The sequence below is a fragment of the Ascaphus truei genome, unplaced genomic scaffold (genome assembly GCF_040206685.1).
Source record: "Ascaphus truei isolate aAscTru1 unplaced genomic scaffold, aAscTru1.hap1 HAP1_SCAFFOLD_637, whole genome shotgun sequence".
Lineage (NCBI taxonomy): Eukaryota > Metazoa > Chordata > Amphibia > Anura > Ascaphidae > Ascaphus > Ascaphus truei.
Genome location: NW_027456970.1, coordinates 55,087 through 68,451, shown reverse-complemented (window position 1 = coordinate 68,451; position 13,365 = coordinate 55,087). Strand labels below are relative to the sequence as shown.

The 13,365-nt window shown below is 42.1% G+C and overlaps 4 non-coding genes across 4 annotated transcripts; all 4 read right to left on the bottom strand.

Moving 5' to 3' along the window:
• Positions 1-2,180: 2,180 nt before the first annotated feature.
• TRNAE-CUC (transfer RNA glutamic acid (anticodon CUC)) lies at positions 2,181-2,252 on the bottom strand. The gene has a single exon. It is a non-coding gene; the product is annotated as a tRNA-Glu (tRNA).
• A 2,736-nt stretch (positions 2,253-4,988) lies between these two features.
• On the bottom strand, positions 4,989-5,060 carry TRNAE-CUC (transfer RNA glutamic acid (anticodon CUC)). The gene has a single exon. It is a non-coding gene; the product is annotated as a tRNA-Glu (tRNA).
• Positions 5,061-7,762: 2,702 nt separating this feature from the next.
• Positions 7,763-7,834, bottom strand: TRNAE-CUC (transfer RNA glutamic acid (anticodon CUC)). The gene has a single exon. It is a non-coding gene; the product is annotated as a tRNA-Glu (tRNA).
• Positions 7,835-10,576: 2,742 nt separating this feature from the next.
• On the bottom strand, positions 10,577-10,648 carry TRNAE-CUC (transfer RNA glutamic acid (anticodon CUC)). Its single transcript has one exon. It is a non-coding gene; the product is annotated as a tRNA-Glu (tRNA).
• Positions 10,649-13,365: the final 2,717 nt, after the last annotated feature.

The following is a 13,365-nucleotide window of genomic DNA, read 5'->3' as shown; positions in this document are numbered from 1 at the left end:
ACACACATAAAACCTTCTTGCATTATGTATATTCCAATTATGGTGACAAACTGGATAATATTTCCATTATGTCTCCTATTATTTTTCCATGATGTCTCTTATTATTATTATTATATCATACAGGATGTAGGATACTGTCATCCAAAACCACATCATTATTGAATGATTGAAAATGATGCCTCCATTTTACGTCAAGATTGTCTTGACACTTAGACCCCCAAGATATCAATAGAGCCTCACTTAAAAGACTACATTATTTTTGATTCAAATGGACTTTTATGGTGCAGAAGCCGCATGGCGCCTGTGCCTACAGTGTATGTATTTGTCAGTGTGTCTCTATCTGCATTTCTGTCTCTTGATGGCCAGTCAGCCTGTGTGATGATGTCAGCCTGTCTGTGATGTAAGAGACACATTGTGATATCATCACATACTGTAGACTGGCTGGCAGGTGTAAAGCTTCTAAAAGAGAGAGGGAGAGAGGGAGAAAGAGAGAGAGAGAGAGAGAGAGAGAGAGGAGAGAGGGGGGGAGAGAGAGGAGAGAGGGGGGGAGAGAGAGAGAGGAAGAGAGAGAGAGGGGGAGGGGGAGAGAGAGGGGGGGAGAGAGAGAGGAAGAGAGGGAGCAAGCAGCTCCTCCCTCCCATGCAAATCACCTGGAGGGAGAGGAGAGGAGCAAACGGACAGAAGCCTGTGCTGCTTCTAATGGGACAGGATTTGGGGTGCTGTTTCTTGCTCTATCTCCCTCCCTCCCACTGTCTCAGGTGCAGAAAGTTTTCAAGGGAGAGAGGAAAGGAAGGGGAAAATGGAAGCTGAGGAGAGCTGGTCCTGTCCCTCTTGTTGGTAAAGAGGGGGCATCCAGAAAGAGGTAAGGAGATAGTTTTATTTTAATTCAAGAAGGAGTGCCTGGTGGCGAAGCTAGCGTGCTCTGTCACACTACAGACCCCTCCCTGTGTGCGTGCGTGTGCGTGTGTGTGCGCGCGCGCGGGTGTCTGTGTCTGCAGGGGGTATCTGTCCCATCCATAGATATCAGGGGTACTGCGGCTGCTGCTGTTCAAACTTTAGCATTAGGCACATCCCTTTGGTGTTACTGTAATAAGCGTTTCTAGTACCATCTTTTTTGCTCTGTTCACCCACATCTTTACATTGCAGATAGTGCTGTGTGTGTGTGTGTGTGTGTGCGTGTGTGCGTGTGTATAGCATGTGTTTGAAACACTATACTGTATCTGCATAGAAAAAAAGCCTTCTTTTAGTAATGTACAGTTCAAATATGAACATGACCCCATCTCATCTCATCCCCTGACTGGATACAAAACATTCATGTATTCTTTTGCAACTTTTCATGCAATTTGCTTGCACCATTTCAGAGAAATTAAATATTTAAAATGGAAATAAATTGGTAACCGCAATAACAAACAACACTGTACATGCTAATGGGTACATCCATGTAAGCAGTACATACATGCTCAGGAGTCGTTTTTTTGGATCGGTAAATACTTGTCATTTTCCACTTCAGCCATTTTAATTCCCCCCCTTTAAATTATTGAACTGGTTGATGTGTATATATATATATATATATATATATATATATATATATATATTTCAACCATTATCACCTACAGTAGCATACAGTGCTCCCACTGCAGCAAGGGATTCTGGGAAATGACATGCAATGTTTACTCGCTCATCCCACAACGTGGCGGTATCAAATATAGCGTTTTCCCAGTTATTATATCCCTGCTGGATGTAGGATAATCCCAGCCAAACCCACATACTTATTACATTCCCGTTATGTCACATGTATTATTTCCTGTGAAGGAAGCACTAAGTATATTCCCATTATGGTCACAAATTGGACGATAATGTATTTCCATTATGTCTCCTATTATTTTCCCAGGATATCTCATAGAATACTGTCATCCAAAACCACCTATGGATTGAATGATTGAAAAATATGCCTCGGTTTTGTGCCAAGATTGTCTTTCCCCGACTAGCGTATTCTCTTCTTGGAATATTTCAATTGACATGCTCACTTAATACAATTCTTAACGTCACTTCCATGATCCTTTCAGTTTTATTAATTGAATTAGCAAGAGCTCTGTTTATGCAAATGTAAAAAAAAGGAAATTCTGTTCAACTTAAGACATGAAAAGAAAAAGAATCATTACGGTTTTCAAAACAAAGCTTTCCCTGACCGGGGATCGAACCCGGGCCGCGGCGGTGAGAGCGCCGAATCCTAACCACTAGACAATCAGGGAGGATGTGTAGTGTAGTGCTCTGTGGTGTGGTGACTATGGGTTTATTTACTGGGGTCTGATGATTCCACGATCATTCTCACCCAATCTTCCACAGCCCCTGGACTCAGAGCTATTTCTGATAACTAGCATTAAACAGTGCACGTTCACAGCCACATTTGCCCTGCAGAAAGTACTGTAAAGCAACCGGCACTGACAGCCACCCACCTCCAAAAGTGGGGGATTAGCTCAAATGGTAGAGCGCTCGCTTAGCATGTAAGAGGTAGCGGGATCTTTAACTTTTTTTGTGTTTAGTCAGTAAGGGAAGTTGTTTCAGATATTCTACTTAGAAATAAAAATTAGATCACTGATTTAAATGATGACTTTACTGTACTGAAGCTTGTTTGTGTTATTGATTGTAGCAAATACATTACAATAACTAAACTAGTGCTAGGCTTTTTACCCCCTCAAAGCTCTGAGACACCAAGGCAGGTGAATATTTCCTCCACCAGAGCTCCAAGAGACACCCACCTCAGCTCATAGACTCAAGAGAAGAAGACGACACACATAAAACCTTCTTGCATTATGTATATTCCAATTATGGTGACAAACTGGATAATATTTCCATTATGTCTCCTATTATTTTTCCATGATGTCTCTTATTATTATTATATCATACAGGATGTAGGATACTGTCATCCAAAACCACATCATTATTGAATGATTGAAAATGATGCCTCCGTTTTACGTCAAGATTGTCTTGACACTTAGACCCCCAAGATATCAATAGAGCCTCACTTAAAAGACTACATTATTTTTGATTCAAATGGACTTTTATGGTGCAGAAGTCGCATGGCGCCTGTGCCTACAGTGTATGTATTTGTCAGTGTGTCTCTATCTGCATTTCTGTCTCTTGATGGCCAGTCAGCCTGTGTGATGATGTCAGCCTGTCTGTGATGTAAGAGACACATTGTGATATCATCACATACTGTAGACTGGCTGGCAGGTGTAAAGCTTCTAAAAGAGAGAGGGAGAGAGGGAGAAAGAGAGAGAGAGAGAGAGAGAGAGAGGAGAGAGGGGGGGAGAGAGAGGAGAGAGGGGGGGAGAGAGAGAGAGGAAGAGAGAGAGAGGGGGAGGGGGAGAGAGAGGGGGGGAGAGAGAGAGGAAGAGAGGGAGCAAGCAGCTCCTCCCTCCCATGCAAATCACCTGGAGGGAGAGGAGAGGAGCAAACGGACAGAAGCCTGTGCTGCTTCTAATGGGACAGGATTTGGGGTGCTGTTTCTTGCTCTATCTCCCTCCCTCCCACTGTCTCAGGTGCAGAAAGTTTTCAAGGGAGAGAGGAAAGGAAGGGGAAAATGGAAGCTGAGGAGAGCTGGTCCTGTCCCTCTTGTTGGTAAAGAGGGGGCATCCAGAAAGAGGTAAGGAGATAGTTTTATTTTAATTCAAGAAGGAGTGCCTGGTGGCGAAGCTAGCGTGCTCTGTCACACTACAGACCCCTCCCTGTGTGCGTGCGTGTGCGTGTGTGTGCGCGCGCGCGGGTGTCTGTGTCTGCAGGGGGTATCTGTCCCATCCATAGATATCAGGGGTACTGCGGCTGCTGCTGTTCAAACTTTAGCATTAGGCACATCCCTTTGGTGTTACTGTAATAAGCGTTTCTAGTACCATCTTTTTTGCTCTGTTCACCCACATCTTTACATTGCAGATAGTGCTGTGTGTGTGTGTGTGTGTGTGTGTGTGTGTGTGTGTGTGTGCGTGTGTGCGTGTGTATAGCATGTGTTTGAAACACTATACTGTATCTGCATAGAAAAAAAGCCTTCTTTTAGTAATGTACAGTTCAAATATGAACATGACCCCATCTCATCTCATCCCCTGACTGGATACAAAACATTCATGTATTCTTTTGCAACTTTTCATGCAATTTGCTTGCACCATTTCAGAGAAATTAAATATTTAAAATGGAAATAAATTGGTAACCGCAATAACAAACAACACTGTACATGCTAATGGGTACATCCATGTAAGCAGTACATACATGCTCAGGAGTCGTTTTTTTGGATCGGTAAATACTTGTCATTTTCCACTTCAGCCATTTTAATTCCCCCCCTTTAAATTATTGAACTGGTTGATGTGTATATATATATATATATATATATATATATATATATATATATATTTCAACCATTATCACCTACAGTAGCATACAGTGCTCCCACTGCAGCAAGGGATTCTGGGAAATGACATGCAATGTTTACTCGCTCATCCCACAACGTGGCGGTATCAAATATAGCGTTTTCCCAGTTATTATATCCCTGCTGGATGTAGGATAATCCCAGCCAAACCCACATACTTATTACATTCCCGTTATGTCACATGTATTATTTCCTGTGAAGGAAGCACTAAGTATATTCCCTTTATGGTCACAAATTGGACGATAATGTATTTCCATTATGTCTCCTATTATTTTCCCAGGATATCTCATAGAATACTGTCATCCAAAACCACCTATGGATTGAATGATTGAAAAATATGCCTCGGTTTTGTGCCAAGATTGTGTTTCCCCGACTAGCGTATTCTCTTCTTGGAATATTTCAATTGACATGCTCACTTAATACAATTCTTAACGTCACTTCCATGATCCTTTCAGTTTTATTAATTGAATTAGCAAGAGCTCTGTTTATGCAAATGTAAAAAAAAAAGGAAATTCTGTTCAACTTAAGACATGAAAAGAAAAAGAATCATTACGGTTTTCAAAACAAAGCTTTCCCTGACCGGGGATCGAACCCGGGCCGCGGCGGTGAGAGCGCCGAATCCTAACCACTAGACAATCAGGGAGGATGTGTAGTGTAGTGCTCTGTGGTGTGGTGACTATGGGTTTATTTACTGGGGTCTGATGATTCCACGATCATTCTCACCCAATCTTCCACAGCCCCTGGACTCAGAGCTATTTCTGATAACTAGCATTAAACAGTGCACGTTCACAGCCACATTTGCCCTGCAGAAAGTACTGTAAAGCAACCGGCACTGACAGCCACCCACCTCCAAAAGTGGGGGATTAGCTCAAATGGTAGAGCGCTCGCTTAGCATGTAAGAGGTAGCGGGATCTTTAACTTTTTTTGTGTTTAGTCAGTAAGGGAAGTTGTTTCAGATATTCTACTTAGAAATAAAAATTAGATCACTGATTTAAATGATGACTTTACTGTACTGAAGCTTGTTTGTGTTATTGATTGTAGCAAATACATTACAATAACTAAACTAGTGCTAGGCTTTTTACCCCCTCAAAGCTCTGAGACACCAAGGCAGGTGAATATTTCCTCCACCAGAGCTCCAAGAGACACCCACCTCAGCTCATAGACTCAAGAGAAGAAGACGACACACATAAAACCTTCTTGCATTATGTATATTCCAATTATGGTGACAAACTGGATAATATTTCCATTATGTCTCCTATTATTTTTCCATGATGTCTCTTATTATTATTATATCATACAGGATGTAGGATACTGTCATCCAAAACCACATCATTATTGAATGATTGAAAATGATGCCTCCGTTTTACGTCAAGATTGTCTTGACACTTAGACCCCCAAGATATCAATAGAGCCTCACTTAAAAGACTACATTATTTTTGATTCAAATGGACTTTTATGGTGCAGAAGCCGCATGGCGCCTGTGCCTACAGTGTATGTATTTGTCAGTGTGTCTCTATCTGCATTTCTGTCTCTTGATGGCCAGTCAGCATGTGTGATGATGTCAGCCTGTCTGTGATGTAAGAGACACATTGTGATATCATCACATACTGTAGACTGGCTGGCAGGTGTAAAGCTTCTAAAAGAGAGAGGGAGAGAGGGAGAAAGAGAGAGAGAGAGAGGAGAGAGGGGGGGAGAGAGAGGAGAGAGGGGGGGAGAGAGAGAGAGGGGGAGGGGGAGAGAGGGGGGGAGAGAGAGAGGAAGAGAGGGAGCAAGCAGCTCCTCCCTCCCATGCAAATCACCTGGAGGGAGAGGAGAGGAGCAAACGGACAGAAGCCTGTGCTGCTTCTAATGGGACAGGATTTGGGGTGCTGTTTCTTGCTCTATCTCCCTCCCTCCCACTGTCTCAGGTGCAGAAAGTTTTCAAGGGAGAGAGGAAAGGAAGGGGAAAATGGAAGCTGAGGAGAGCTGGTCCTGTCCCTCTTGTTGGTAAAGAGGGGGCATCCAGAAAGAGGTAAGGAGATAGTTTTATTTTAATTCAAGAAGGAGTGCCTGGTGGCGAAGCTAGCGTGCTCTGTCACACTACAGACCCCTCCCTGTGTGCGTGCGTGTGCGTGTGTGTGCGCGCGCGCGGGTGTCTGTGTCTGCAGGGGGTATCTGTCCCATCCATAGATATCAGGGGTACTGCGGCTGCTGCTGTTCAAACTTTAGCATTAGGCACATCCCTTTGGTGTTACTGTAATAAGCGTTTCTAGTACCATCTTTTTTGCTCTGTTCACCCACATCTTTACATTGCAGATAGTGCTGTGTGTGTGTGTGTGTGTGTGTGTGTGTGTGTGTGTGCGTGTGTGCGTGTGTATAGCATGTGTTTGAAACACTATACTGTATCTGCATAGAAAAAAAGCCTTCTTTTAGTAATGTACAGTTCAAATATGAACATGACCCCATCTCATCTCATCCCCTGACTGGATACAAAACATTCATGTATTCTTTTGCAACTTTTCATGCAATTTGCTTGCACCATTTCAGAGAAATTAAATATTTAAAATGGAAATAAATTGGTAACCGCAATAACAAACAACACTGTACATGCTAATGGGTACATCCATGTAAGCAGTACATACATGCTCAGGAGTCGTTTTTTTGGATCGGTAAATACTTGTCATTTTCCACTTCAGCCATTTTAATTCCCCCCCTTTAAATTATTGAACTGGTTGATGTGTATATATATATATATATATATATATATATATATATATATTTCAACCATTATCACCTACAGTAGCATACAGTGCTCCCACTGCAGCAAGGGATTCTGGGAAATGACATGCAATGTTTACTCGCTCATCCCACAACGTGGCGGTATCAAATATAGCGTTTTCCCAGTTATTATATCCCTGCTGGATGTAGGATAATCCCAGCCAAACCCACATACTTATTACATTCCCGTTATGTCACATGTATTATTTCCTGTGAAGGAAGCACTAAGTATATTCCCATTATGGTCACAAATTGGACGATAATGTATTTCCATTATGTCTCCTATTATTTTCCCAGGATATCTCATAGAATACTGTCATCCAAAACCACCTATGGATTGAATGATTGAAAAATATGCCTCGGTTTTGTGCCAAGATTGTCTTTCCCCGACTAGCGTATTCTCTTCTTGGAATATTTCAATTGACATGCTCACTTAATACAATTCTTAACGTCACTTCCATGATCCTTTCAGTTTTATTAATTGAATTAGCAAGAGCTCTGTTTATGCAAATGTAAAAAAAAAAGGAAATTCTGTTCAACTTAAGACATGAAAAGAAAAAGAATCATTACGGTTTTCAAAACAAAGCTTTCCCTGACCGGGGATCGAACCCGGGCCGCGGCGGTGAGAGCGCCGAATCCTAACCACTAGACAATCAGGGAGGATGTGTAGTGTAGTGCTCTGTGGTGTGGTGACTATGGGTTTATTTACTGGGGTCTGATGATTCCACGATCATTCTCACCCAATCTTCCACAGCCCCTGGACTCAGAGCTATTTCTGATAACTAGCATTAAACAGTGCACGTTCACAGCCACATTTGCCCTGCAGAAAGTACTGTAAAGCAACCGGCACTGACAGCCACCCACCTCCAAAAGTGGGGGATTAGCTCAAATGGTAGAGCGCTCGCTTAGCATGTAAGAGGTAGCGGGATCTTTAACTTTTTTTGTGTTTAGTCAGTAAGGGAAGTTGTTTCAGATATTCTACTTAGAAATAAAAATTAGATCACTGATTTAAATGATGACTTTACTGTACTGAAGCTTGTTTGTGTTATTGATTGTAGCAAATACATTACAATAACTAAACTAGTGCTAGGCTTTTTACCCCCTCAAAGCTCTGAGACACCAAGGCAGGTGAATATTTCCTCCACCAGAGCTCCAAGAGACACCCACCTCAGCTCATAGACTCAAGAGAAGAAGACGACACACATAAAACCTTCTTGCATTATGTATATTCCAATTATGGTGACAAACTGTATAATATTTCCATTATGTCTCCTATTATTTTTCCATGATGTCTCTTATTATTATTATATCATACAGGATGTAGGATACTGTCATCCAAAACCACATCATTATTGAATGATTGAAAATGATGCCTCCGTTTTACGTCAAGATTGTCTTGACACTTAGACCCCCAAAATATCAATAGAGCCTCACTTAAAAGACTACATTATTTTTGATTCAAATGGACTTTTATGGTGCAGAAGCCGCATGGCGCCTGTGCCTACAGTGTATGTATTTGTCAGTGTGTCTCTATCTGCATTTCTGTCTCTTGATGGCCAGTCAGCCTGTGTGATGATGTCAGCCTGTCTGTGATGTAAGAGACACATTGTGATATCATCACATACTGTAGACTGGCTGGCAGGTGTAAAGCTTCTAAAAGAGAGAGGGAGAGAGGGAGAAAGAGAGAGAGAGAGAGAGAGAGAGAGGAGAGAGGGGGGGAGAGAGAGGAGAGAGGGGGGGAGAGAGAGAGAGAGGAAGAGAGAGAGAGGGGGAGGGGGAGGGGGAGAGAGAGGGGGGGAGAGAGAGGAAGAGAGGGAGCAAGCAGCTCCTCCCTCCCATGCAAATCACCTGGAGGGAGAGGAGAGGAGCAAACGGACAGAAGCCTGTGCTGCTTCTTATGGGACAGGATTTGGGGTGCTGTTTCTTGCTCTATCTCCCTCCCTCCCACTGTCTCAGGTGCAGAAAGTTTTCAAGGGAGAGAGGAAAGGAAGGGGAAAATGGAAGCTGAGGAGAGCTGGTCCTGTCCCTCTTGTTGGTAAAGAGGGGGCATCCAGAAAGAGGTAAGGAGATAGTTTTATTTTAATTCAAGAAGGAGTGCCTGGTGGCGAAGCTAGCATGCTCTGTCACACTACAGACCCCTCCCTGTGTGCGTGCGTGTGCGTGTGTGTGCGCGCGCGCGGGTGTCTGTGTCTGCAGGGGGTATCTGTCCCATCCATAGATATCAGGGGTACTGCGGCTGCTGCTGTTCAAACTTTAGCATTAGGCACATCCCTTTGGTGTTACTGTAATAAGCGTTTCTAGTACCATCTTTTTTGCTCTGTTCACCCACATCTTTACATTGCAGATAGTGCTGTGTGTGTGTGTGTGTGTGTGTGTGTGTGTGTGCGTGTGTGCGTGTGTATAGCATGTGTTTGAAACACTATACTGTATCTGCATAGAAAAAAAGCCTTCTTTTAGTAATGTACAGTTCAAATATGAACATGACCCCATCTCATCTCATCCCCTGACTGGATACAAAACATTCATGTATTCTTTTGCAACTTTTCATGCAATTTGCTTGCACCATTTCAGAGAAATTAAATATTTAAAATGGAAATAAATTGGTAACCGCAATAACAAACAACACTGTACATGCTAATGGGTACATCCATGTAAGCAGTACATACATGCTCAGGAGTCGTTTTTTTGGATCGGTAAATACTTGTCATTTTCCACTTCAGCCATTTTAATTCCCCCCCTTTAAATTATTGAACTGGTTGATGTGTATATATATATATATATATATATATATATATATATATATATATATATATATTTCAACCATTATCACCTACAGTAGCATACAGTGCTCCCACTGCAGCAAGGGATTCTGGGAAATGACATGCAATGTTTACTCGCTCATCCCACAACGTGGCGGTATCAAATATAGCGTTTTCCCAGTTATTATATCCCTGCTGGATGTAGGATAATCCCAGCCAAACCCACATACTTATTACATTCCCGTTATGTCACATGTATTATTTCCTGTGAAGGAAGCACTAAGTATATTCCCATTATGGTCACAAATTGGACGATAATGTATTTCCATTATGTCTCCTATTATTTTCCCAGGATATCTCATAGAATACTGTCATCCAAAACCACCTATGGATTGAATGATTGAAAAATATGCCTCGGTTTTGTGCCAAGATTGTCTTTCCCCGACTAGCGTATTCTCTTCTTGGAATATTTCAATTGACATGCTCACTTAATACAATTCTTAACGTCACTTCCATGATCCTTTCAGTTTTATTAATTGAATTAGCAAGAGCTCTGTTTATGCAAATGTAAAAAAAAAAGGAAATTCTGTTCAACTTAAGACATGAAAAGAAAAAGAATCATTACGGTTTTCAAAACAAAGCTTTCCCTGACCGGGGATCGAACCCGGGCCGCGGCGGTGAGAGCGCCGAATCCTAACCACTAGACAATCAGGGAGGATGTGTAGTGTAGTGCTCTGTGGTGTGGTGACTATGGGTTTATTTACTGGGGTCTGATGATTCCACGATCATTCTCACCCAATCTTCCACAGCCCCTGGACTCAGAGCTATTTCTGATAACTAGCATTAAACAGTGCACGTTCACAGCCACATTTGCCCTGCAGAAAGTACTGTAAAGCAACCGGCACTGACAGCCACCCACCTCCAAAAGTGGGGGATTAGCTCAAATGGTAGAGCGCTCGCTTAGCATGTAAGAGGTAGCGGGATCTTTAACTTTTTTTGTGTTTAGTCAGTAAGGGAAGTTGTTTCAGATATTCTACTTAGAAATAAAAATTAGATCACTGATTTAAATGACGACTTTACTGTACTGAAGCTTGTTTGTGTTATTGATTGTAGCAAATACATTACAATAACTAAACTAGTGCTAGGCTTTTTACCCCCTCAAAGCTCTGAGACACCAAGGCAGGTGAATATTTCCTCCACCAGAGCTCCAAGAGACACCCACCTCAGCTCATAGACTCAAGAGAAGAAGACGACACACATAAAACCTTCTTGCATTATGTATATTCCAATTATGGTGACAAACTGGATAATATTTCCATTATGTCTCCTATTATTTTTCCATGATGTCTCTTATTATTATTATTATATCATACAGGATGTAGGATACTGTCATCCAAAACCACATCATTATTGAATGATTGAAAATGATGCCTCCGTTTTACGTCAAGATTGTCTTGACACTTAGACCCCCAAGATATCAATAGAGCCTCACTTAAAAGACTACATTATTTTTGATTCAAATGGACTTTTATGGTGCAGAAGCCGCATGGCGCCTGTGCCTACAGTGTATGTATTTGTCAGTGTGTCTCTATCTGCATTTCTGTCTCTTGATGGCCAGTCAGCCTGTGTGATGATGTCAGCCTGTCTGTGATGTAAGAGACACATTGTGATATCATCACATACTGTAGACTGGCTGGCAGGTGTAAAGCTTCTAAAAGAGAGAGGGAGAGAGGGAGAAAGAGAGAGAGAGAGAGGAGAGAGGGGGGGAGAGAGAGGAGAGAGGGGGGGAGAGAGAGAGAGGAAGAGAGAGAGAGGGGGAGGGGGAGAGAGGGGGGGAGAGAGAGAGGAAGAGAGGGAGCAAGCAGCTCCTCCCTCCCATGCAAATCACCTGGAGGGAGAGGAGAGGAGCAAACGGACAGAAGCCTGTGCTGCTTCTAATGGGACAGGATTTGGGGTGCTGTTTCTTGCTCTATCTCCCTCCCTCCCACTGTCTCAGGTGCAGAAAGTTTTCAAGGGAGAGAGGAAAGGAAGGGGAAAATGGAAGCTGAGGAGAGCTGGTCCTGTCCCTCTTGTTGGTAAAGAGGGGGCATCCAGAAAGAGGTAAGGAGATAGTTTTATTTTAATTCAAGAAGGAGTGCCTGGTGGCGAAGCTAGCGTGCTCTGTCACACTACAGACCCCTCCCTGTGTGCGTGCGTGTGCGTGTGTGTGCGCGCGCGCGGGTGTCTGTGTCTGCAGGGGGTATCTGTCCCATCCATAGATATCAGGGGTACTGCGGCTGCTGCTGTTCAAACTTTAGCATTAGGCACATCCCTTTGGTGTTACTGTAATAAGCGTTTCTAGTACCATCTTTTTTGCTCTGTTCACCCACATCTTTACATTGCAGATAGTGCTGTGTGTGTGTGTGTGTGTGTGTGTGCGTGTGTGCGTGTGTATAGCATGTGTTTGAAACACTATACTGTATCTGCATAGAAAAAAAGCCTTCTTTTAGTAATGTACAGTTCAAATATGAACATGACCCCATCTCATCTCATCCCCTGACTGGATACAAAACATTCATATATTCTTTTGCAACTTTTCATGCAATTTGCTTGCACCATTTCAGAGAAATTAAATATTTAAAATGGAAATAAATTGGTAACCGCAATAACAAACAACACTGTACATGCTAATGGGTACATCCATGTAAGCAGTACATACATGCTCAGGAGTCGTTTTTTTGGATCGGTAAATACTTGTCATTTTCCACTTCAGCCATTTTAATTCCCCCCCTTTAAATTATTGAACTGGTTGATGTGTATATATATATATATATATATATATATATATATATATATATATATATATTTCAACCATTATCACCTACAGTAGCATACAGTGCTCCCACTGCAGCAAGGGATTCTGGGAAATGACATGCAATGTTTACTCGCTCATCCCACAACGTGGCGGTATCAAATATAGCGTTTTCCCAGTTATTATATCCCTGCTGGATGTAGGATAATCCCAGCCAAACCCACATACTTATTACATTCCCGTTATGTCACATGTATTATTTCCTGTGAAGGAAGCACTAAGTATATTCCCATTATGGTCACAAATTGGACGATAATGTATTTCCATTATGTCTCCTATTATTTTCCCAGGATATCTCATAGAATACTGTCATCCAAAACCACCTATGGATTGAATGATTGAAAAATATGCCTCGGTTTTGTGCCAAGATTGTCTTTCCCCGACTAGCGTATTCTCTTCTTGGAATATTTCAATTGACATGCTCACTTAATACAATTCTTAACGTCACTTCCATGATCCTTTCAGTTTTATTAATTGAATTAGCAAGAGCTCTGTTTATGCAAATGTAAAAAAAAAAGGAAATTCTGTTCAACTTAAGACATGAAAAGAAAAAGAATCATTACGGTTTTCAAAACAAAGCT